Source organism: Saccopteryx bilineata, chromosome 5 (genome assembly GCF_036850765.1).
Source record: "Saccopteryx bilineata isolate mSacBil1 chromosome 5, mSacBil1_pri_phased_curated, whole genome shotgun sequence".
Classification (NCBI taxonomy): domain Eukaryota; kingdom Metazoa; phylum Chordata; class Mammalia; order Chiroptera; family Emballonuridae; genus Saccopteryx; species Saccopteryx bilineata.
Genome location: NC_089494.1, coordinates 191977032 through 192000541, shown reverse-complemented (window position 1 = coordinate 192000541; position 23510 = coordinate 191977032). Strand labels below are relative to the sequence as shown.

Below are 23510 nucleotides of genomic sequence, written 5' to 3'. Positions count from 1 at the left end.
ATGGAGCACGGGGAAGCCAAGTCAGCGAGGTGGGACCCAGCTCCCCGAAAATGAAAACTCAGCAGCCGGCCGGCAGTGGGTGTGCGCGCGTTAATGTGAGTAAGCGTGCGTGGAAACCCGCGGACGCCGTTGGCCCGGCGCCGCCCCGGCCCCTCCCCCCACCCAATCCCTATAAATCGCGCTCGCCGCCGCCCAGCTCACAGTCAGAACGCAGCCTGCCGGGGACCTGGCCCCCGGGCTCCCCGCACTACCGCACTCCGCGCGCTCACACACTTGGAAGCGCCTCCCCACGTCCCTCCCCTGCCCTCCCCTAGCTCTGCTATTCTCTCTCTCTCACCACAAACAGTCGCCGACCGACTGCCAATCCGTCTCTCTCTCTCTCTCTCTCTCTCTCTCAACAACATGACTGACTGGGAAGCGGTGGCTCAGGCAGAGCGGCTCTGCTGGCGCAGGCGAGAGGCGCAGGAGGATTATTAAATAACGCAGCTCGACTCTGTGCAACTGGGAGTGGAGAGAAGGCGCCCCAGAGCTGAGAAGAGGAGGGAGGGCAGAGGAGGGGTCTAGGAGAGACACCCCCGTGCCCCGAAGACAGAAATCCCCGAGTGCCCTGGAGAATCCTTAACCCGGAGCGCGGAGCCCTCAAGGTAGTAACGCCCCCGGTGCCCCAGCGCCCCTCGGGTCGCGCGCTGCGTCGCCGCTGCGCTGGGGCCAGCCCCGGGCGGACGCCGGGATGACCGCCCGGCAGGTGACCGCGCCGTGCTTGGGCCGCCTGGGTGCAGCCCCCGCCCAGGCCCGGGGCGCCGGCAGCGGGCCCGTGCGCGGCGCGCGGAGACCTGGCCTTGCGGGCGGGGTGGGAGGGAGGCGGACGGGCTCGGTAGCTGCTGGTCCGTGACTCCCGGCGCGGTGCGTGGCCTTTCACTCCGTGCTTCCGATCGCTCTGTTCCCCCCAGGCCGCGGCCCCCGCTCCGGGGCGACTCGGAGCGCGGCCGGCCAAGGCGGCAAGAGTTGGCGCAGGGTCCGGCAGCTCCCCTCCGTCGCCGCCCGCGTCCCGCAGGTAGGGGCAGCGGGGCTGCGGGCGCCGGGGCGGGGGCGGCGGCGGCGGCGAGGAGGAGGAATGAAGGGGGGGTGGGAAGGGGCGGGGAGCCCGGGGCTCCTGGCTGGAGCCGCAGTGCCGGAGCCCGACTGCCTTTTGCCCCCGCCTGCCTGTTCTCTGGCGCTGGCTTCCTGGACTGGAGGCGAGACCCTCCCCAGCGGTGGCAGGAACGGCACTGACTCCGTGTGAGCCAAGTGCTTTGTGGTGGCGCGTCAAGGGCTCCAGGGAGGTGTGTGTGCGAACGCTCCTTCCTGTGTGCTCGTTGGTTCACCTGAAAAGAAAATCATTCCTGTGCAGAAACCGCAGGTAGCCCTTTGGGCCTCTTATCTTTGGGCTTGTTTCCCTGGGACTCCACACTGTGCCACCTCGGGTAGGGGTGCGCCAAGGGGCGACGGAGGGATTTGTGAATGGTGCCGCACGCGCGTGGAGTGAGCCTGCTGCTGTCAAGGAGGAGGTATCCCGAGTGAGAAGAAAGGCTATTTATGGCAAAGAGTTGTGAAATTTCTCAGGGTTTTTTTTTTTTTTTTTCAGTGTATCTTGAGATTTACCTGCTCTTCCCCATGTCCTCTCTCCCATGTCTCCCCTCTTCTTTCACAGAATTAGAAGCGATTTTGCTTTACCCCCTTCTCTCGTGAGACCTGGAATATGAAGTCAGAAAATAATTTGTCTTTTACAGGTGGAAAAAAAAGGCTTCTTTGACGATCTCTTGCTCTTTAATGTTTTTGTGTACTTCCTAGCCGCTCCTCTTAACTCTTCAGGCCATCAATAGGACCCACAAGATAGAAACTACCTACTTGATTGAACAGCTTTCATTTCTAATATCTTTGCAGTGGAATACTTTCCCACTGAAATGTAACACACACCCTCTATTTCTACTCCGAAGAAAGTCTATTAAAAACCATGTATATATTTTATAGTAAAGCTGCTTTTATTAAAAGTGTTGGAGAGGAAAGTGAAGCAGACACCTGAGTTTATATTGATACTACTGATTAAAAACTGGACATTAAGGGGAAACCTGGAATACTATTAATCTAGGCAACAACATAGTTTGTTTCGGTTTCTTTTTCTGTTTTTTTTTTTTTTTAATTTTTCCATTGATGAGAGAGAGAGAGAGAGAGAGGCATAAACTCACTGTTCCCCTCATTGATTATTGATTGCTTCTCTTGCATGCCCTGACTTGGGTTGGAACCCACGACTTGGTGTCTACAGGACCATGCTTTATGCACTGAGACACCCGACTAGGGCCCTATTTACTTTTTAACAGGTACAATTTCCAGAGACAATACTTGAAGTTTAGATGTGACTTGGGACAGTGTCTACCAACTATACTTTAGCGAATTTGTTTGTTTTTAAAAGTTAGCAGCCTGTGCTTTTATAAAACTGATAACTGGATTATGACTGAGATGGTAGGACAGTGTCATTATTTTAAATTGGTATATCTCTGAGACCTACCTTAAAACATTGGAATTCTGTATTGCAACCACCCCTTCAATAATTTCAGAGAAGAAATAAAAAAAACAAAAACTGGTCAATCTCTTGTCAGAGTGATTTTCTTCCTTTGATATTAATTCAGGACCTTCTTATTTTGATCAAAGCATGTCAACTGTCTTAGTACCCCCCCAAAAGTAGCTTTCCTTACCAGTTCTGTTCATTTTGAAGACAGAGTAGAATTAAGGATTTGTTATTTTTATTTGGTTATGTTAGAATTGGTTTAAAATATTACACATTTTCAACATTGACATGTGCAGTTTTTTGTTCTTGTTTTATTTTATTCTTTTGTATTTTTCTGAAGTTAGAAGTAGAGAGGCAGTCAGACCCCCCGCATGCACCTGACCGGGATCCACCCGGCATGCCCACCAGGGGGCGATGCTCTGTCCATCTGGGGCGTTACTTCACTGCAATTGGATTCATTCTAGCGCCTGAGGCAGAGGCCATGGAGCCATCCTCAGTGCCGGGGCCAACTTTGTTCTGTTGCTCCATTGCCTTGGCTGCAGGAGAGGAAGAGAGAGATAGAGAGAGATGAGAGGGGGAAGGGTGGAGAAGCAGATAGTCACTTCTTCTGTGTGCCCTGGCCAGGAATCGAACCCAGGACTTCCACACGCCGGCCGACCTGCTGCTGAGCCAGCCTGCCAGGGCTGCAGATGTACAGTTTTATATCTTACCTTAGGATGGATGTATTCTGAGATTCCCACTGAGTATTGTTACATTAACTTTCCTGAGTCATTATAATGCAGAAGAAATAACAGGGAATTTTAAAATGTACTTGATAAACTGTATTATTTATAATCATTAAAAAGTTATATTTATGGACATTTTGTTCTTTGATGCTGTCAGAGAATCAGCAACTTTTTATTTTAATGGTGCATTATTTATACTATCGGATGTAAATTTATATCAAACCCATGAAGTAGAAGATGAAAAATGTATTATATTTTATAGTTGTTCAACTCTTTATTGCGTTTTACTATTCAGCATAGCACTCATAATAGATGGCCTGTCAGGTGCAAAATACTGTCTAGGCATTGTGAAAAACATGACTTCCTAGCTCTCTGCCCTTCAGGAACTTAACTCTCCATTTGGGAGGAATGTGATGCTGATACTTGAACAGAGTTAACAACTCATGACAATAAGAGAGAGTACACGCCTAATTAGGACTGCAGGTGTTCAGAGCATGTTAATAACATTTCATACTGGGCTTTGTTTGAAAGGCTTCAGGGGTAGGTAGACTTGCTTGGTCTTAATCTTAAAGGATAAATAGGATTAGTGGTTTATGGAAAGGAATGAGATGTAAGATGCAAGTCTCTTGGAATTATAGAACAGAACAAAAGATATGAGGGAAGGTAAGATATGAGAGAAGGTAAGTGTGTTTTGAAATAGATTTAGATATTAAAAACTGATTGAATTTGTTGTGCCAAGTGCAAGGTGCATCTGTTTTTGATGTACAACATTCTGTACTCTAGCTTTATAATTAATTGTCAATGCATATTTTTTCCTTTTTGTTAAAGTTATTAGGGTGGTACTGGTTAACAAAATTATACAAGTTTGAGGTGCACAATTCTACATCACGTCATCTGTACACAGTATTATGTGTTCACCACCCCAAGTCAAGTCTCTGTCCACCACCATTTATCCCCCCTGTACCCTCCTCCACGCCCCGGGCAATCACCACACTCTCTGGACTTCTCCTTCTTTTTTTTTTCTTATTTGCTCAATCACTCCACCTCTTCACTCCACTCACAACAGCTGTCAGCCTGCTCTCTACCTGTGAATCTGTATCTATTTTGCTTGTTAGTTAATTTTGTTCATTAGATTCCACACATGAGTGAAATCATATGCTACTTGTCTTTCTTTGGCTTATTTCACTTAGCATAATGCTCTCTAGTTCCATCCATGCTGTTGAAAAGGATAAAATTTTCTTCTTTTTATGGCTGAATAGTATTCCATTGCGTAAATATACCACCACTTTTTATCTACTCATCTGCTGATGGACATTTGGTCTACTTCCAAATCTTGGCTATTGTAAGTAATACTGCTCTAAGGCGGGTGGGCATGGCCATGCAAATTAACATTGAATTTGGGCAGATGATAATAAAGGAGTTGTGGAGCAGGAAAATGGTGGGCCGTTCCATTTTATTAGAATCTCGCACTGGTCGATGAGCAAGCAGGCTGGGCAAACTGCTTCTCTTATCTCTCTCTCGGCACTCACTAGCAAAACTAGGTAGGGAGGGGGCGCTTCTCTTGCAAATAATAGCAAACAATGGCCCCTCCAAATGGTGGCAGGCAATTTGCAGTTTATAATCTGCCACCCCCAAGGGCAAGCACCCACAGACTACACACACATGGTGCTGCCTCCTGCCCATGCACCGGTCAGCAAAGTGCAAGCAAATAAGCCTAACACACTTGTAGCACACTTTTTTGGCCAACAGCTCAATGAACATAGAGGTGCATATATTCTTTCAAACTAGTATATCAAGTTTCTTCGGATAAATTCCTAGAAGTAGAATCTCTGGGTCATAAGAGAGTTCCATTATAATTTTTTGGAGTAACTCCATACTGCTTTCCACAGTGGCTGCACCAATCTGCATTTCCAACAACAGTGCATGAGGGTTCCCTTTTCTCCATATCCTTGCCAACACTCTTTGTGTATTTATTGATGATAGCCGTTCTCATAGGTGTGAAGTAATATCTTATTGTGGTTTTAAGTTGCATTTCTCTGATGATTAGTGACATTGAGCATCTTTTTCTTATGTCTGTTGGCTATCTGTATGTCTTCTTTGCAGAAATGTCTGTTTAGGTCCTTTGCCTGTTATTTTAATTTGATTTTTTTTGGTGTTGATCTGTATAAGTTCTTTATAAATTCTGGATGTTAACCCCTTAGTAGATATATTGGCAAATATATTCTCCTATTCAGCAGGTTGTCTTTTCATGGTTGATGGGGTTTCTCTTTGTTGTTGTTGTTCATTTTTTACTATACAGAACCTTTTTAGTTTGTATATATTTTATATGAAGAATATAGCAGTAAGCAGTCAATGAATGCTTACTATATATTATACAGTTGTTGTTCTACATATCTTATACTTTTTCCTTAGAGCAAATCTAAGGAGGATTGGTTAAGGATGTACCTGAAACACCTCAGTATAAAGAGGTTGTATGTGCTGCAGTGCTCTTAATGTAGAATATGAGATGTGTAGAAGAACAAGGTCACAAGCATTCATTGACTGCTTACTATTATATTATTCATATAAAATATATAACTATGAAACAACATTTTCCATAATATTTTTATTTTAAATATTTGAGCGTATCCACATAATAATCTATTCCTACATTATATTCCATGGAGGGCTTGCAGGAAACAATTTTAGAATGGTAGCAACAATTTAAAAGATATTTTAAATGTCTTCGGGTACACAAAATTGTTTAAAATGCACTTCTCTATTTTAAAAACACAAAAGGAAGCCTCTGAATTGACTTTTAGCCTGTCTTTCACTATGACACTTGGAAGTATGTTATGGTGGTAGTAAAGAAACAATAAAAATATTAGATATGACTATCAATAAATAACAATACAGTTGCTCTTAGGTTAGTTGAATTAAAGAGTATATATTTTTTGTTGATAGTGAATAGATGAAAGTTATTACAAAAGTGAACAACCTATTAAATCACCAGTTTCATATCCATGCAGGAAGAGGATGGTTTCCAAGGCAGTCAGAGTGCAAACTAGACTATCTGTTAGTTGGTATCTTTTGAGTTTGGTGTTGGACTGTATGTCACAAGTGTATCATTTTGATAATGTAGTCTCTCCTACTGTATGACTGACAGTTTTTCATGATTTCCCTACTGGATAGTGACAAAAATCTGTAGTCTTTATATTGAGAATATACACTTCTATCAGCAGTATTATCTTTACTATGCATGAATGTCAGTTAACAATAAAACAAAATCTTGAGTGGGATAAACAGTGAGAAAAGATGAAGAGATTGGTGAAAAACACTATAACAAAAGAGACATACTTCAATGTGTAGCTTCAACTATATATAATATAATGTAACAATGACCAGTCAAAACTTCAGTTGATACAGTACCAAGATATTGTTACCAGTTTTTATTTTAAAACGACATATTACATTTTAAATTGTTTTATATGGGGTAAATAAAGTGCCCCCCCCAAAAGATTACTATTGGAAAATTTGGGCTAGGTTCTGTGATACGATATTGAAATTTTCTTTTCTTTTTTTTTATTTTTTGGAGAGGGCAACTGGATTTGAACTGAAAAATTTTAGAAAGTTTTCTTTTTAGATAATTGACAGATGAAGTTTGGTGAAATTGTGGTTCTGTACCTAGATTAGTTTAAAATATAGCTTTTGGTTTTGCATTATTTATACTGTATTAACAATTTCTAAGTTTCAGTTAAAGCGATTAAATTTTTGAATGCCATCACTGTTCTGACACTAGATAAAATCTAAAGGTCATTTATAAGGAAATATCTTATTTAATGGTGAATTCTTAACCTTCATTTGTAGTTCTCAAAATGCGTTCAGTGAGCAGCAGTACCAGTGAATTATTAAAATGCCAAACCCATCACAGACTGCATCAGAAACTCTGGGCTGGGCTCCTCTGTGTAGCTCTTATGTCCTCTAAAGTTTGAGAATTACCGATCCCGAGTGGTGATTTTCAACCTTTTTCATCTCTTGGCACACATAAGCTAGTTACGAAAATTAGTTATATACTGTAAAATATATTTTTTTGCCAATCTGACAAAAAATAGGCATAATTTTGATTCATTCATACCAGATAATTATTTTTGTGTTGGCTCTTATTATTTTTTTTATTTGACAACTAAGGGAAAAGAGCTATTGCATGTTTTTTTTTATCTTTTAATTTTTTTATTCATTTTTATTATTAGAGAGAGAGGAGGGGGGAAGAGATAGAGAGAACAGAGAAGGAGCAGGAAGCATCAACTTCCATATATGCCTTGACCAGGCAAGCCCGGAGTTTCAAACCGGCGACCTCAGGGTTCCAGGTCGATGCTTTATTCACTGCGCCATCACAAGTCAGGCCCTATTGCATGTTTTAAAAATTCTTGAGGCACATTGGTTAAAAGTGGCTGACCTAGTATTATATAATGAAACATGAAAACTGTGTCTTCCACCTTTTTGTATCTAAGCACTTTTCTCAATTGGTAGAGAGAACTAAGGTTAGACCTGAAAAACACTGTATTATACTCTCCATCAGATGATTTTCCTCTTAAGTGTATTTTTAAAAAATTAAATTAGCCCGACCAGGCAGTGGTGCAGTGGATAGAGCATTGGACTGGGCCACAGAGGACATCCTGCTTGAGCATAGGCTCACCAGCTTGAGCGCAGGGTCGCTGGCTTTAGCATGTGATCATAGGCATGACACCATGGTCACTGGTTTAAGCCCAAAGGTCACTGGCTTGAAGCCCAAGGTCGCTGGCTTGAGTCTAAGATCACTGGCTTGAGCAAGGGGTTACTCACTCTGCTGTAGCCCCCTTGGGTGAAGGCACATATGAAAAAGCAATTAATGAACAACTAAGGTGATGCAAAGAATTGATGCTTGTTTTTCTCCCTTCCTGCCTGTCTGTCCCTAACTGTTCCTCTCTCTGTCTTTCTCTTTGTCTCTATCTCTGTCACAAAACAAACAAACAAACAAACAAACAAAAAAAATTAAATTAGTTTCTAATTCCTGTGGACATATGTTGGTTGGGGAAGCAATACCTAAGTGCAGAATTTAACTAGACAGTAATGAACCCAGCTGAACCTTACTGATAGTCATTAGCAAGACCAAAAATATGCACAGTGTACAAAGGCTGACCATTTTCTGTTTACTTGTAGACTTTCTTGTTCTCTCTCTCTCTTTTGTTTTAATTAGGTGAGAGCCAGGGAGGCAGAGACAGACTCCCACATGTGCCTTGACTGGGATCTACCCAGCAAGTCCCCTATTGGGCGATGCTCTGCCCATCTGGGACCGCGACTCCGTTGTTTGACAACCGAGCATCTAAGGAGAGACCATGTAGCCATCCCCAGCACCCAGGGCCAACTTGCTTTAACCAGTAGAGCCATAGTTGTGGAAGGGGAAGAGTAGGAAGGGGTGGAGAAGCAGATGGTTGCTTCTCCTGTGTGCCCTGACTGGGAGTCAATCCCAGGACTTCCACATGCCCCTGCCGACACTCTACCGCTGAGCCAACTGGCCAGGGCCTAGTCTTGTTGACTCTTGTGTAATATCTTTGGTCTTGGCATATGATAATCATATTTTTCTGCGTAAGATTACAGTTATTTTAGCTGCACAACAATAGCATCACATGTATGGAATGTTCTAGGACTCTAAGTGCTGAAATAAATTTTACACCACATCTTTACATCTTTCAAGATTAAAGAAAATGTATTCACATCCTATATATCTGTTAGTTTCCCTCTTCCTTTTCTTCTCTCACTCCCTCCTTTGCCTCCCTTCTTGCCTCTCTCTTTCCCTCCACTTCTCCCCTGCTCTCCCCGCAACCCCACACTCATTTCTCTGCTTCAGATATGAACTCAATTAATCTCTTCCCTTAGGAAACCTTTCTTAGACTCCTTTGCTGTTATATATGCTAACAATATATAACAGTTACCCTGTTATATATTGTTTTAGTTCCATATTTCTCTTCCTGTGGTAGCTACTGCAGTTTTAACCTTATATTTGTGTAACTGGTTCAATATTGTATCATCAGGGATTAATAGTACCGAATATATAGTGGATAACCAATAAATATTGGCTGAATCACTGGAAGTCCTCATTCTGTGGATGTTTTATGTTTTCCAAAGAATGACACTGTAAGATTTATTTAAAATAGAGTCCTAGAACATTTGTGAACATAGGTATTGCTTTCCTTTCTATTTTGCAAATGATGATGTGTTTCTTTTTATTAACAGAAATAGCAATAGCCATAAAGTGCTGAATACCCTACGTGCTAAGCAGTTTATATGTTGTGCCATGTGATTAATATAGAAATATAAACATTTTTGTGCATATTTTAGAGAAGAGGAGACAGGCTCTGTTCTATGGCCTGCTAAGCTAGCTAAACCAGTTTCACTTTTTTTATTACAATGATACAAAAATTAGGAAATCAGTAGACAGCTAAAGTGTGAAGGAGTGCATCTTCTCTTTGTTCCTGATATAACTCAGGGCCTAGCATTGTCTGTGCATTACCTGACCCATCGCCACCATCCTCAGTGATGCTGTTCTTGCTTCTTGTGTAACTGGAACATGTGATGAAGGAATTGCATGCAACGCTGTGGCTTCCAACTTCTTGTTCTTGTTTCAGTACTGATATTGTACACCCTCAATGCCATGCAAGCACAGTTCTCTTATCCTGTCTGGTCAGAATCCCCCAACTGATTAATGGAAATTTAATATGTAGCTAAGTATAATTTTAAGAATAAGTGCTTTTATGTAGAGAATGTTCAAACATCAGGTATTCTTCATATTTGGAGATACGTAGCTTATCTTCTGGGAGAGCTCACACACAGCTTTGAGAACCTTGCTTAAGCGAAGTTGAGCTTAGGTGCAGTCAATTAATCCAGGTTTTCTCCCATGAGAAGGAAATATCATGTGATAATATCAGTTTAGTTTCTTTTTTCTTTTAATCTTCAATTAATTCATTTAATTGTGGGTTTAATCAATGTTCAAATGTTTGTTGAAAAGGTAATTCTGTCTTTAAAGGCTGATTCTGTAGAAGTCACAGGACAATCAGAGAGTTTATGTTGGTTATTCTGAACCTCTCTACTAGACTAACTGCAGGGAGTTATATTTTATAATGTGTTTAAATCAGTCAACATGAATTACAGTAGATTCATATTATCATGAAGAAAATAATAATTGGCTGTCTGAGTATTTTCGGTATGCCCTATTTTATAGCTTTTTCAGAATGTGTTTCTGTTGCTGGAGCTTCCACCATACCCCTGATTCAGAACCAATCCTTCTGTGTAAGAGGGAAGATTGACTGGTTTCTAGCCCAACACTTTGGGACTTGACATTACGCCACCCTTGATGTCCAGCTCTAATATATTTGTATAGTAATGCTTCTTTCTTAGAGTTGAAACTGAGTTCTCTCCTGATATTTTCCCCTATATCTCGATAAGTTACCCAATATTACTATTTCTCTGACTGTTTGAGTAAGGCTCTTTTGACAGGGCCTTCTTTATTTCTTTAAAGCAGGCATCCCCAAACTACGGCCCGCGGGCCGCATGTGGCCACCTGAAACCATTTATACAGCTCCCGCCGCATTTCCAGAAAGGGGCACCTCTTTCACTGGTGATCAGTGAGAGGAGCACTGTATGTGGCGGCCCCCCAACGGTCTGAGGGACAGTGAACTGGCCCCTGTGTAAAAAGTTTGGGGACCTCTGCAAAGACTGGGATCCTCCTTCTGAAACCTTCTCATTTCTGAATTCTTTTATAATATATACCAGAAGACTCCTCCCAACACACTGCTGTCCTGGATCTTTATGCATTGCCAGCTCCTTGAGGTATGCTAAATTTCCAGTACGTACTCTTGGACTTCTGTGATTCCAGTGATTTATGGCATATTGCCATACCCCCAGATACTCAGTCTGGATGGACTTCTTGGCACTGTTTACAGCTGGGTCTCTATAGCATTTCCCAGACTACAGTACAAGTCTATTTCCAGGTTCTGACCATCACCCTGAGTGCCTCATTTTGCTACATGTGATTTTTCCCTTCTATGGCTGTACCCCTACTATAGAGTTATCTCATTCAGTATTGTTGACAACAAGCAATTCCTAAGTGCTTATTATGTATAAGCCATTCTTTTTTCAGAAAGAATGCACCTCCTATGGCTCTTTAGGTTCCACAATAAATGAGATACACATTCTTCCATGTCTTGTTTGGTACCGAAATATGATGTGTGTATACAAATATTTGAAGAATGTGCATATGAATTCTTTAGGATTTGCCTGTTTCTCCTTTTCTAGTCAGTTTCTAGATGATCTGGCTCTTCTTTATTCTTCTTAATAACCTTTTTTGTACATGGTATGTTTGGAATGTAGAACAGGGAAAATTTTTTCCAGAAGGTATGATGCCTTCTCTCATTTTCCTCATTCATAAATGAAAACTAGCAATAGTCTTGTGTTCGAGAAGTGATTGTTATGCCAGGTGTACTACACTAATTCAACTCTTGTGAGAGTCGTAATGACATAACTTCCTGATCAATCAAATTTAGATTAGCATGTCATATTTCTTATGTGCCTATTCACTACAATTAGCTGTTTCCTAGAAATAGGTGAATACTGTGATTCTGTTAATTAGCTGTTATTGTTTTGTGTGATTTGTTTTTTACAACAGCAGGAAATAATTTATCACAAACTCATTTCAGGTTTATAAAAAAAACCTAACAAGTATATATGAATCTTTAAAGGCATTGCAAAAAATAAGTGTAAATGCAGGCTTAAACATTCTAGGAAATTCTTCCTTTAGAAACTACCTTTGTTTTTGTTTGTTTGTTTGGTTTTTGTTTATTGCAATACAAATTACCAGAACATTAAGTCTAAATATATGAAACCTGTTTAGTAAGTACTCCTTTCTAGCATTCAGTCTTCTTAGGATAGTTAAGAAAAGCTTGAAGGCAGAAAAGTATACAAATATCCCAGAAACATCAGATGAGAAGGTTAGATAAAGAAAGAAAATACCTCTAAACTAGACTCGAATTCAATATTAGAAATGTAGACTAAGAATTACTTATTTCAGGTAAAGTTTCAGAATGTCTTATCAATAACAAAACCAATTGGTCTGTATACATCAGGACTCCAAAATTTTCAAAGAAGTGTTACTTATTGGGCAGACACTTCAAGGACATTTATTTGATTTTTTTTTAATTTTTAATATTATATTCATGTACAAACAGACCTAAGAACACTAAAAGTTAATAAAAGAGTTAAGTTAAAAAGCACTTCCTATAGTAGTAATTATAGTAATAAAATATAGATTACTAAATTGAGTCATCAAAAAAAGCATTGCAGATTTGTGCAAAACAAGGATATAGACATATAGAAACAATATGGCTAAAATTAACTTTGTAGGGTATTTCCTACAGCATACCTCAAGATGTAAATATGGTGGTATTGGGGAGCTTCCTTCAGTGGGAAGGTCTAAGTTGATTGGAGGGAGAATGTAATATGGTGCATCTCTAGGGGAATTTTGAGGGTCACAAGTTTAAGTGCTGCTCAGAACAGGAAGTGATTAGGAGCCCATAGTACTGTTCAGTAAAGGAAGAAGCTATCATACAAGGTATTTCTAAGGAGTGCCAGGTTCATTGGATGATGATAGAAAAGACACACAGTCCCAGAGGTCTAGTGCAGGAAAGGAATGGATGAAGTATTTTGAAAACCAAAGAGTTTTAGTTTGAATGTTGGAGAAATTGGTAAATTTGATGTTTTTGAGGTCCTCTACTCCCTCTTCCAATCTGTTAGGTCTGTTTTCCCAATCACCTTTGATGGCAGGGAGCTATCCAGGGTACTAGACGCTTGATGAATTTATCACAAAATTGCGCAACAAAATTTGTTGCTTTTTTTTTCTTTTTGTAATTCTAGGGCATGCTGTTGACAGACACTAAATTATCCATTTGGAATTACTGGAGTGACATATCATTTGGTTCATTTCAGTGGGTCCTTCAAATGTAAATTTAAAGAAGGCCACCCCATCCCATGCAAGAAGCCTATTCTGAGTTCTAGTAACAGCCTCTGCATATTGCTATCAAATCTCCACTTAAAGTATTGTAGCTTAAAGTTTGCTTGTGCTTCATTCCACTAGATTGTGAGCTCTGTGAAGGTGAGGATTTAGTATTTTATTCTCTTGTTTTCAAACAGCTGGTCTAAATCAGTGATGTGAGAATCCTCAGTAATTGATGAGTAAATAAAGAATGACTTGAATTTTGTCCATCTTATGTGAGCTACTCCCAGTGCTAACCACTGTCCTGAATCACATTTAGGTTCACTGTGATCTGCATAGAGAGCTGTCAGCAGAATGATGTCCGGAATTTTCCCTGCAAGTTATTGCATGGCATCAAGAGGCTGCAGAACTGTGAGAACAACTCACCTTCACTGTAGGCTCCTCACCCCATCCCAGCATTGGTCCACTCACACTAGTTTGTGGAGTGTGGGAAGTAGGAAAGGGGGAGGCATCGTATTTCAGTATTACTGGTTTTTCCTTGTCTCTGTCCTATGTTTCATATTCTGTATCCCAAAGTATTTCTTATAGAAATAAAGGACTTTGTTAAGGCTGGGGGGGGGGACAAAAAAGGGAGAATCTAGTTTTTCACTTCTTTGAACCAGGATTTAGAACATCTACTTCACGTTCACTTTTTAAAACCTTTGGACTATGTCCTTTCCTTTCATTTCCCAGATCCACATTTGGAAATGTCTGCAAATCTGAGGTAATGTGACGCTGGCAGAATTATTTCATTCAATAAACATATGTTAATAGGTCCTTTGTACATGTTGGCTAATGAAATATATATGATTCCTGTCCTCCTGAAGCATAAAGTCTAGTTCCCACTTGCAGAACTCATATCCATGCTTCTTGGTGAGAATAGAAGTTGGTACCCTTTTTTCTATCTTTTTGTAGCCATTTTAGTGATTTCCTGGACAGCCAGAAAGAGTAAGTGTGCTTTGTTTCCAGTGCTCTATCCCCACATACACCGTTGTTCTGAATGTCCAGTGTGGCAACAATTTACTACATTGTCATAGAAAAGCACTTTTAATTACATGTAAAATACATCCTGTCACTGGTGTGATGTTGACTTATTCATCACTTTTACATGATGTTGATAATTTGTGTGCCTGTTTCTATTTTCCCTTACTGGGACATTTCAAGAATAGTTTAGATACCATAGTTCATCTTTTGGTCAGAAATTCTGTGTATTTCAAGTACATGAACCATAGGAAATGGTTGTGTGGTCTTATATGGGGGATATTTTCATTTTGTGCTTCTACCATTCACATTTTTTTCTTTTTATTTTCTTTTTACTGAATTTATTGGAGTGACACCAGTTATGTGTATATACTGTTTATCCTGCAGGTCATGTTTCTCATCTTGTTTTTCTTTCACCTAATGTTTCAATTATGACATAAAAGGAAAGGCTCTAATTCTTAGTGATTTCCCCCTTAGAAACTTAGTTAGATAGCTCAGAGAAATAATGTATATTCAAAATATGTTAAATGTGAAAGAAATAATTTGGGGGGGGGGAGAGAGACAGGAACGTTGAGCTGTTCCTGTATGTGTGATCTACTGGGGAATCAAACAGGTAACCTCCACACTCCAAGATGACACTTCAACCAACTGAGTTATTAGGCCAGGGATTAAATTTAGTTTATTGATTTTTAGACAGAGAGAGGAAGGGGAGGGAAGACAAGCATTTGTTGTTCCACTCAGTCATGCATTTTTTGGTTGCTTCCATGTGTGCCCTGACCAGGGATTGCACCTGCAAACTTCTTGTTCAAGACAGTGCTCTTAACTGACTGAGTTAACTGGTCAAGGTAAAAAGAAAGAATTTTTAAGGTGTAAAAAAAAATAAATGAAGCAGTGTTTTCTGTAACAATTTCAAATGAACTCATTGTTTGGAAAACTAATCAATTCATTGCTAAATATTTTGAATTATGCCAAATAATATGATTATTAATTTTATAGATTAGAAATGACTAGAGCCATTTTTCTAAGAATACTAGAGATGAAATGCTTCTTCAAAAACAGTGTTTAATCTGTCTTAAACTTTGCCTTAAAACTGTTTCAAGCACGAGTGTGATGTTAGGTCATAATTTAGGTTTTATGATAAAACTGTTAGGGAAAGGGATAAATTTTTGCAATCATGTGAATCATTTGTGTTGGGTAAGCATAGCGCCTGGAATCCTCAGCATCTAGTCTAACCTAAGAGTTCAAAAGCGCATGTGACTTAGAGTGTGGTCAGGAAAGATAGGGTCTTGTGGTGACTGCATTCGTCTTTTCTTCAAGGGAAAAATGCTATGAATGCAGTTTACACTGCTGTCAAAACCAGTTTAAAGTCCTGAACAAATATTACCAAATTAAAATGTTTTTACTACAATATTATTTGACATTAAGTCAACACTTGGATCAATTTTTGCTATATCTGCGTATTTATAAACATATGCATGTATATGGTGATGTAATGCATTCTTTTGGGGCCTGTCTTGTCTGCATTTCTTCTAATAATGTGGGTGTTTTTAGTCTTTAGTTAGTTGGGGTTTTTTTTTTTTTTTTGAAAGGGAGGGATGGATTAGTCAGTGCTCTCCTGAAACACAGAATAGTATATATATATCTATATCTATATCATCTATTTATAAGAAGATTTCTTTTAAGGAATTTGGTTCACATGATTGTAGAGGCTGGAAATCTGTAGGACAGGCCAGTAGGCTGGAAACTCAGACAGAATTTCTATATAATAATTTGAAGCAGAATTCCTTTTTCTCCAAGAAACTTTAGTTTTTGTCTTAAGGCCTTTACTGATTGGATGAGACCCACTCCCAATATTGAGGATAATCTGCTTGTTTAAAGTTAAGTTGTAGATACTAATCACATCTATAAAATATTTTCACAACAACACCTAGACTAGTGTTTGATCAAACAACTGAGTACATGGCTAAGCCAAATTGACTTATACAGTTTACCTATCACAGGAGGTGAAGTGTAATATGTTGACAAGCCCATTCTGGTTTACATAAGTTGGTGTATGCATACTGTTTTCTTTGGCCAGAGATATTTTAGTATTGTTCAGCTCTTGGCATTTGTAAGCATAGGTCATCATTCACTTGTTCTTTATTCATTTTGTAATTGTTTATTTATTAAGCATGCACTCTGGGCAAGTGACAATGTTAGATAATTGAGTAATTTACAGAAATGAATGACAGAGGCCATGTCTTCAAAGTGTATTAATTCCAGTGAAAGATCCACACATATATTAGATAAGTAAATTTGAAGAGTTAATGTAAGTTTTTCAACCTTGTTAATTAAATGTCATTTTTCCCATAAGCAACCAAAAAAAAAAATCACATCACTGGCTAATTAGTTAAGTTACTCTACTTATTAGTTTAAGTATAACTCATATAAAATTGGATTATGAAAAGTATGTTTGTGCACTGCAGGTCAACTTCAATTTATACAATATTGGCCATGAATACATTTATTTTAGCAGTTCAAAGGATTTGTCTTTGTATTCAGCCTATGCAAAGATGATTCAGGAACAGATCTGATAATTGGACTGTCATATTTTATTGGTAATCTTGTTCTTCATATAGCATAGAGCAGTAAACATTTTCTGTACTGTCTCTAAATGAATATTTTCTTAGGACACTTCCTCATTGCAAAACTACATTTGTTTCTCTTTTCTTATTCAGTGAATATGAACTGTCTGCCTGGCATTTGAGTCTCTCTGTAAACTCACCACACCTTGTTAATCCAAACATAGATCTTTCATTTTAAGGTCAAGTGACTTAGAGCACCCTCACACATGCAGTATATCTATTTAATTCTTTCTGTTTATGCAAATCTCAGCTGACATTACAGGCCTAGCTCCATAAAACCTTCCACAACAACTTTAACTTGCCTGGGAGCTTCCTTTGCTTCACTCCGGGTTGGGAGCAATATCTAGTTGGCACCAGACAACTAAGTACAGTCTGTTCTGCTACAGTGCATTTTTGTGTAATGTGAATTGCTCCTACATGATGAGTAAATAGGGGAATTATGTTAGCAAAATGTGTAAGTTGGTTAATGTGTGATTCCCCCCCATATTAATATTTAGCTTTACCAAATAATTATAGCTGAATGCAGAGTATACTACCATAGGCAAAAACAAAATACACTATAGGGATAACCCTTTTTATTAATCTACTTTGATCTTTAAAAAAATTTTATTATTTATTATTGGGAGGAAGGGATAGAAGAGGGAGGGAGGAGAGAGAGAGTGAGAGAAGCATCAACTCGTTGTTCCACTTACCGATAGTTGTTCCATTTAGTTGTGCACTCATTGTTTGCTTCTTGTACCTGCCCTGACTGGGGATGAAATCTGCAGCCTCAGTGTGCCAAGGTGATGCTTTATCCACTGAACCACCTGACCAGGGCCTCACCTTTATTTTTTTTTAAGAAAAAAGTTTGTGTATTACTGTATATTTTATTAAGAATTTTACATTTTTAAGGCATATAGGTATTTTTTAAAATAAAAATGGTTATGGTTTTGTTTAGAACTTTGTGTTATTAGTTGTATCAATTTTGAGTGTTTCTGCCAAGCCCTATTTTGGGGGTTTATAAACTCTATTATGTTTATTTTCCAATTTCTTAGAATGAAAGAACACATGCTGCAATAGCAGATATTGAACAAATTTATTTCAAATCAGTCAGTATTTATTGAACATGTACTATGTGCCAGATACTAGTGTTAAATTTGGATATATGATAAATGAGCAAGGGAGACTAAGAGAAATTCTGTATGATGGTGCTTCACTTGCTTAGCTCAATAGATGAGGAGGAAGATGACAATAAAAATTAAGTATTACTTTTGTTTATTTTTCTATGTCTGCCTGGAATGCTCTCTTATTCCTGTTTATTTAGCCAATTTCTTCCCAAATTTCCTCTCTCAACTTGTGTCACTTCTTTATACTATTTTAAATTGTTAGAGTGCTAAGCATTTTTCTTTAAAGTAGCTGTAATTTTATAATTATTTGTGAGATTATTTAAGTAATTGTTTTTACTTAGACTTGTATGCTCAATGAAAACAGATTTTATGTTTGTTTTTCCAATCAATGTATTCCCATTTTCTAGCAAGAACTTAAACATATACACACACATGCACACACACATACCTACACACAGCAGGTACTAATATATATAATATATTTATAATATATATAAATGTAGCAGGTAATTATTCAATAAGTTTTAGTTGCATGAATGGATGAATGGATAAAGTAATTTTTTCTTTCTTTTTATCAGCTAAACCTGTAATATTCTTCCCAGAAAGAATCAGTTCTTTTTCTACCTCCATCATTTTTGTTACTACCACATTTCCTGAGAGTATATGAATTAGTAGAAGTTTGTGGCTTATATTTTTGTTTTATAAACTTTTACTAAATACATTATAGAAAGAAAAATGTTATAGACTTCAGAATTTTTTATATTTATATCTTCCAGAAATTGAAAAATTAAAAATTCACAAATCTTAAAACTTAGAGAAGAAATTATAGAACAGTATTTATAGTATGCTTGAGTACAGAAGGATAACATTAATAAGGTCCTAAAGGCAAAAACTTAAAAGAAGTAATTGACAAGTTTTGAAAGAAACTATTGATTTTGTTTAAAAAAATGAGAGTAGGGGAGATATAGAGATAGATTCCTACATGAAACCTGACTGGGATCCACCTGGCAACCCCCATTTGGGGCTGATGCTGGCAACTGAGCTAATTTTAGTACCTGAGGCAGAGGCTTAACGGAGCCATCCTCAGTACCCGACCGAGGCTGACATGCTCAAATCAATTGAGCTGTGGCTGTGGAAGGGGAAGAGAGACAGAGAGAGAGAGAGAAGTAGAAGGGGGTTTGAGAAGCAGATGGTCGCCTCTCCTGTGTGCCCTGACCTGGGACTTCCACACGCCAGGCCGACATTCTAGCTCTGAGCCAACCAGCCAAGGCCAACTATTGAAGTTTTAAATCAAATTTAAGAATATCTGAACATAAAAAGGCACTATAGAGTAAGTGAACAGACAAATCACAGACAAGAAATCAAGACTCTTAACCAGGTCCCATGTTTGATGTCAGTTTGCTGATATTCTTGGTATATGTGAATTGTAAATTATTTTCATATTGCAGTCTCCCAAACACTGTTAACTGTGTACCCATTGCTTATAAAAGCACTTCAGCACCCAAGTTATAAGATATCTTTTTAAAAAATGAAAGATAGATACTAAATGTTAGTTTATTCCTTCTATTGTTTGGTCTCCCCTGACTTAACAGTTTAATTTTGTTTCTTGAAGTTTCTCTTTAGTATAGCTTATAGCTGTCCTGAACTTGTTTTCATTCTTTGCCTGGTAAAGTTATAGATAGATTATGTTCATCTTATTGTCAGGGGAACTTTATTGTAGAAGGCATCTTTTACTATTCATTGGATTAATTGTAGGAATTTTAAACCTTGTGAAAGGCATCTTTGCTATTTTTTATTTAATACAATCAGTAGGTGACTTGATTATTTTATTTTTTTAGCAAGAGAGAGTGAGAGAGAGAGGAAAGAACAGACTGACGGGGGAGAGAGATGAGAAGTATCATCTCATAGTTGTGTCACTTTAGTTGTTCATTGATTGCTTCTCATACGTGCCTTGAGCTTCAAGCCAGCAACCTGGCTCAAGCCAGCAACCATTGGATCATATCAATGATCCCATGCTGAGGCCAGGAACCCAGTGGTCTAGCTGGTGAGCCTGTGCTCAAGCCTGATGAGCCCATGGTCAAGCATGATGAGCCTGTGCTCAAGGCAGCAGCCTTGGGATTTTGAACCTGGGACCTCAGCATCCCAGGTTGGTGCTCTGTCCAGTGCACCACCACTGGTCAGGCATGACTTGATTATTTTAAGTGAAACATCATTAAGTCAAGTACATGTAGATTACATGTAGATCACCATATACCTCTTGCATCATTAATCTCACCACCAATCATTAATATTTGCTGCACTGCCACAGCCTTGGATATAAGTTAGTTGAAGTTTGGTGAATGTGGACTCTGATTTAGTCAATGCACATAGTAAAACAGCAGAGTAAAAACTTGTTTAAGTATGGAGGAAATATAAATGATGAGATAGTGGAATATAATTACAACATATCTAGTCAGGATTTCAGGCATGGGATATCAACTGAATTCTTAGGTGACCTTGGTCATTTTAGAGTGCTTAAAGAATAGAGTAGGATCACCTAAGTAAGATGTTTACACTTTCTATATAGCATAATTACATGAACCCAATTTCAGATATGCAGACTATTGTAATTATTAAGTAGTATGCCTGTGGAAAAATTATTTTATTCTAAGGATTAGTTCTCCCTTTAAGAACTCAAATGTCCCATTTATTCATTTTGTTCAGTTATACATTTTGTTTCATCCAATAATCAAACTGTTATTATCTAACGTTTTAAAAGATCAACCGAAAGGATTGGGTTATTTAAATTAATTACCGCTCAGGTAATATTTCTGAAAAATTTTAGGATGATTATTATGTTTATTTCAGTAAATAAAATCTATTTTCTGGATACATATAACTTTGATGAGAAAAACCTGATGACCAATAAACTTCCAGACACCAAGTAGCATGATAAAAATATAATGTATTTTATGTTCTTTTGAAAAGTGGGACCAAATTCCACTGTGGGAGAATTTTAATCACTGATGCAAGAATAGAAGATCAGAGGAATATTTTAATATGTAAAGTGGCTTTAAATTTTTATACAGTAAAAAATAATAGTTTCCCCAAATTATGCTTTTATCATGTTTAAATTTAACAAATGGAAAGGATGTGATCTTTAATACCTTGTCTAGTTAAGAACCCTAAATAGTTATTAGTGCAGTGAACAAATACATATACATATATATACATATATATATATATCTTTAATATTTCTCACCATTTGGTATTTTATTGTTTTGTGGTTGGAGTCTATTTAAAATATCATCATTAAAATCTTATTGATTTTTTTTATTAGTTTTTTATCCACCTCACAAAAGTAAAGCATTTCATTCAATAAAAGCTTCCACAATTATGTCCTGTATTGACAAAAACTTGCTCAGTTGATTAGCATGCATGAGAATATGAAAGATTTAAAGCAAAGCTGTCAAAGAAATTAGAACGAAAGTTCTCCTATTACTGAATAATGAAAATCTATGCCTGGAACACTTCAAATGTACCTAAGAAAATTGTACTTATGTAAAATAAAATGATAGTTAATGAAAGAAATGGAATAATAAAAGCCAAAAACAGAAAAAAATTGTTTGGGTAGCATTTTAATGTATTTTCATATATTTTGGATTTATCAAAAAACATGATGGTATGGCCAGGTGGTGGTGCAGTGGATAGAGTGTTGGCCTGGGACACTGAAGACACAGTTTCAAAAGCCCGAGGTTGCTGGCTTGAGCACAGGCTCACCAGCTTGGGCATGAGGCCATGGGCTCGAGCATGGGATCATAGACATGACCCCATAGTTGCTGGAGCCCAAGGTCACTGGCTTGAGCAAGGTCTCACTGGCTTGGCTTGAACCCCCTCCCCCCCATCAAGGCACACATGAGGAAGCAATCAGTGAATGACCAGGGTGTCACAATTATGAGTTGATGCTTCTCATCTCTCTCCCTGTCTGTCTGTCGCCCCCACAACTCCTTGTCATGAGAAGAAAAAGAAAAAACAAAACAAAAACATGATGATACAGGGTTTCTACAAAAGAAAATATATTTATAATATTTGATATGGCCCACCTGGGAAGCGCATACCATTACTCCAGCTCTGTTGTGTGGTTGGAGAAACTGAAGTCCAAACTCAGGTTCATTCAATCAAAAAATATTTGAGTGTCCTGTTGTGTGCCAAGCTCTGAGCTTGGTGCTGAGGATACAGACCGACCTGGTATATGTTATTATGAATTGTAGTAATATAGAGGATATGTAGCACATAAATTACAAATAAAATATACAATGCTTTTTATTATAAAAAATGTTTATTTAGATACAATATGCTGAATATCTAATTGTTTGAAAATTAATTTTAAGGTGATTCTTAAATATAGAATTTTAGAAACCTACTATTTGGGACTTTATTCTTTAAGTAGATTTTTAAATCATTCAGCCCTGGCCAGATAGCTCAGTTGGTTAGAGTATCGTCTGGAAGCGCAGAAGTGCAGAGGTTGCTGGTTTGATCCCTGGTCAGGGCACAAAGAGAAACAGATCGATGGATCTCTCTCTTTCTCTCTCTCTTCTGTTTTCTTTAAAAATCAATAAGTAAAAAGTTTAAAAAAATTTAAATCAGTCATTTAAAATAAATTACTGATATTAAAGCAGCAAAATATATTAACAGTCATTTAATACTTAGTATGCACTTTCTCTTAATTCTTTTAAAAATATAGGACACAATGAAAGTTTCAGAATATTTTGTATGATTAAAAATTAATTCTACCTTCACTGTGTCTAAGCCACTGTGAAAGATACCAAGATGAATTAGACATGGATCTGATATTGAAGGGCTTGTGTTCTAAGGCAGTAGTTATGACAAATACACTATTTATCCTAATGCATTAAGTACGGAGAATGTAAATGCCATTAAAATGCATATAAAAAACCTGTATGATTTTAAAGGAGAGATTATCTTCATCTGTATGTTATATTAATTTGGTCATAAGTATGTATATATATATATTAATTGGAAGTGTTTTGCCTATTAGTAAGTAATCAAAGTATTTTAAACATCACAGAATTTAGCTAAAAGGTCATATAGCTAAAAGTTCACATGCAGAGAAGTGAACAGATACAGTTTGTTCAGAGCTTCTGCCCTATTTTCCCTGATGTTACTAGCTCTGCTCTTTTCCTTGACTAGTAGAAGGATGGCAGATATGAATTCTGAGATGCAGAACTTGTACTTAATCTCTAGAAGAAGAAACACTGACCTAGTATTTCAAGGAAGAGTTCTAAGATCTACAGTGATTGGCATGCCTAGGATACATGTTCAATTTTTTTTTTATGGCCAGGATGCAGGAATTTGCATATTGGTATAAATGAACCGAGACTCATCTCTGGAAATGGAAATGGGGCTTGCTTTTTCCTGAATGTTAATCTGCATGGAGAGAGTTTTGGGATACTGAACTGAGAACTGAGAATGTAAATACTGTTGGAG

The 23510-nt window shown here is 38.2% G+C and overlaps 1 protein-coding gene across 3 annotated transcripts in view; it reads left to right on the top strand.

Annotated features, from left to right (window-relative positions):
* The first annotated feature begins 226 nt into the window (after positions 1-226).
* Positions 227-23510, top strand: part of CCSER1 (coiled-coil serine rich protein 1) — a 1472832-nt gene continuing 1449548 nt past the window's right edge. For all 3 annotated transcript variants that reach the window (XM_066232458.1, XM_066232459.1, XM_066232460.1), the window contains exon 1: positions 227-644. The gene's annotated coding sequence lies outside the window, so the exon portion shown is untranslated. The remainder of the gene's footprint in view (positions 645-23510) is intronic.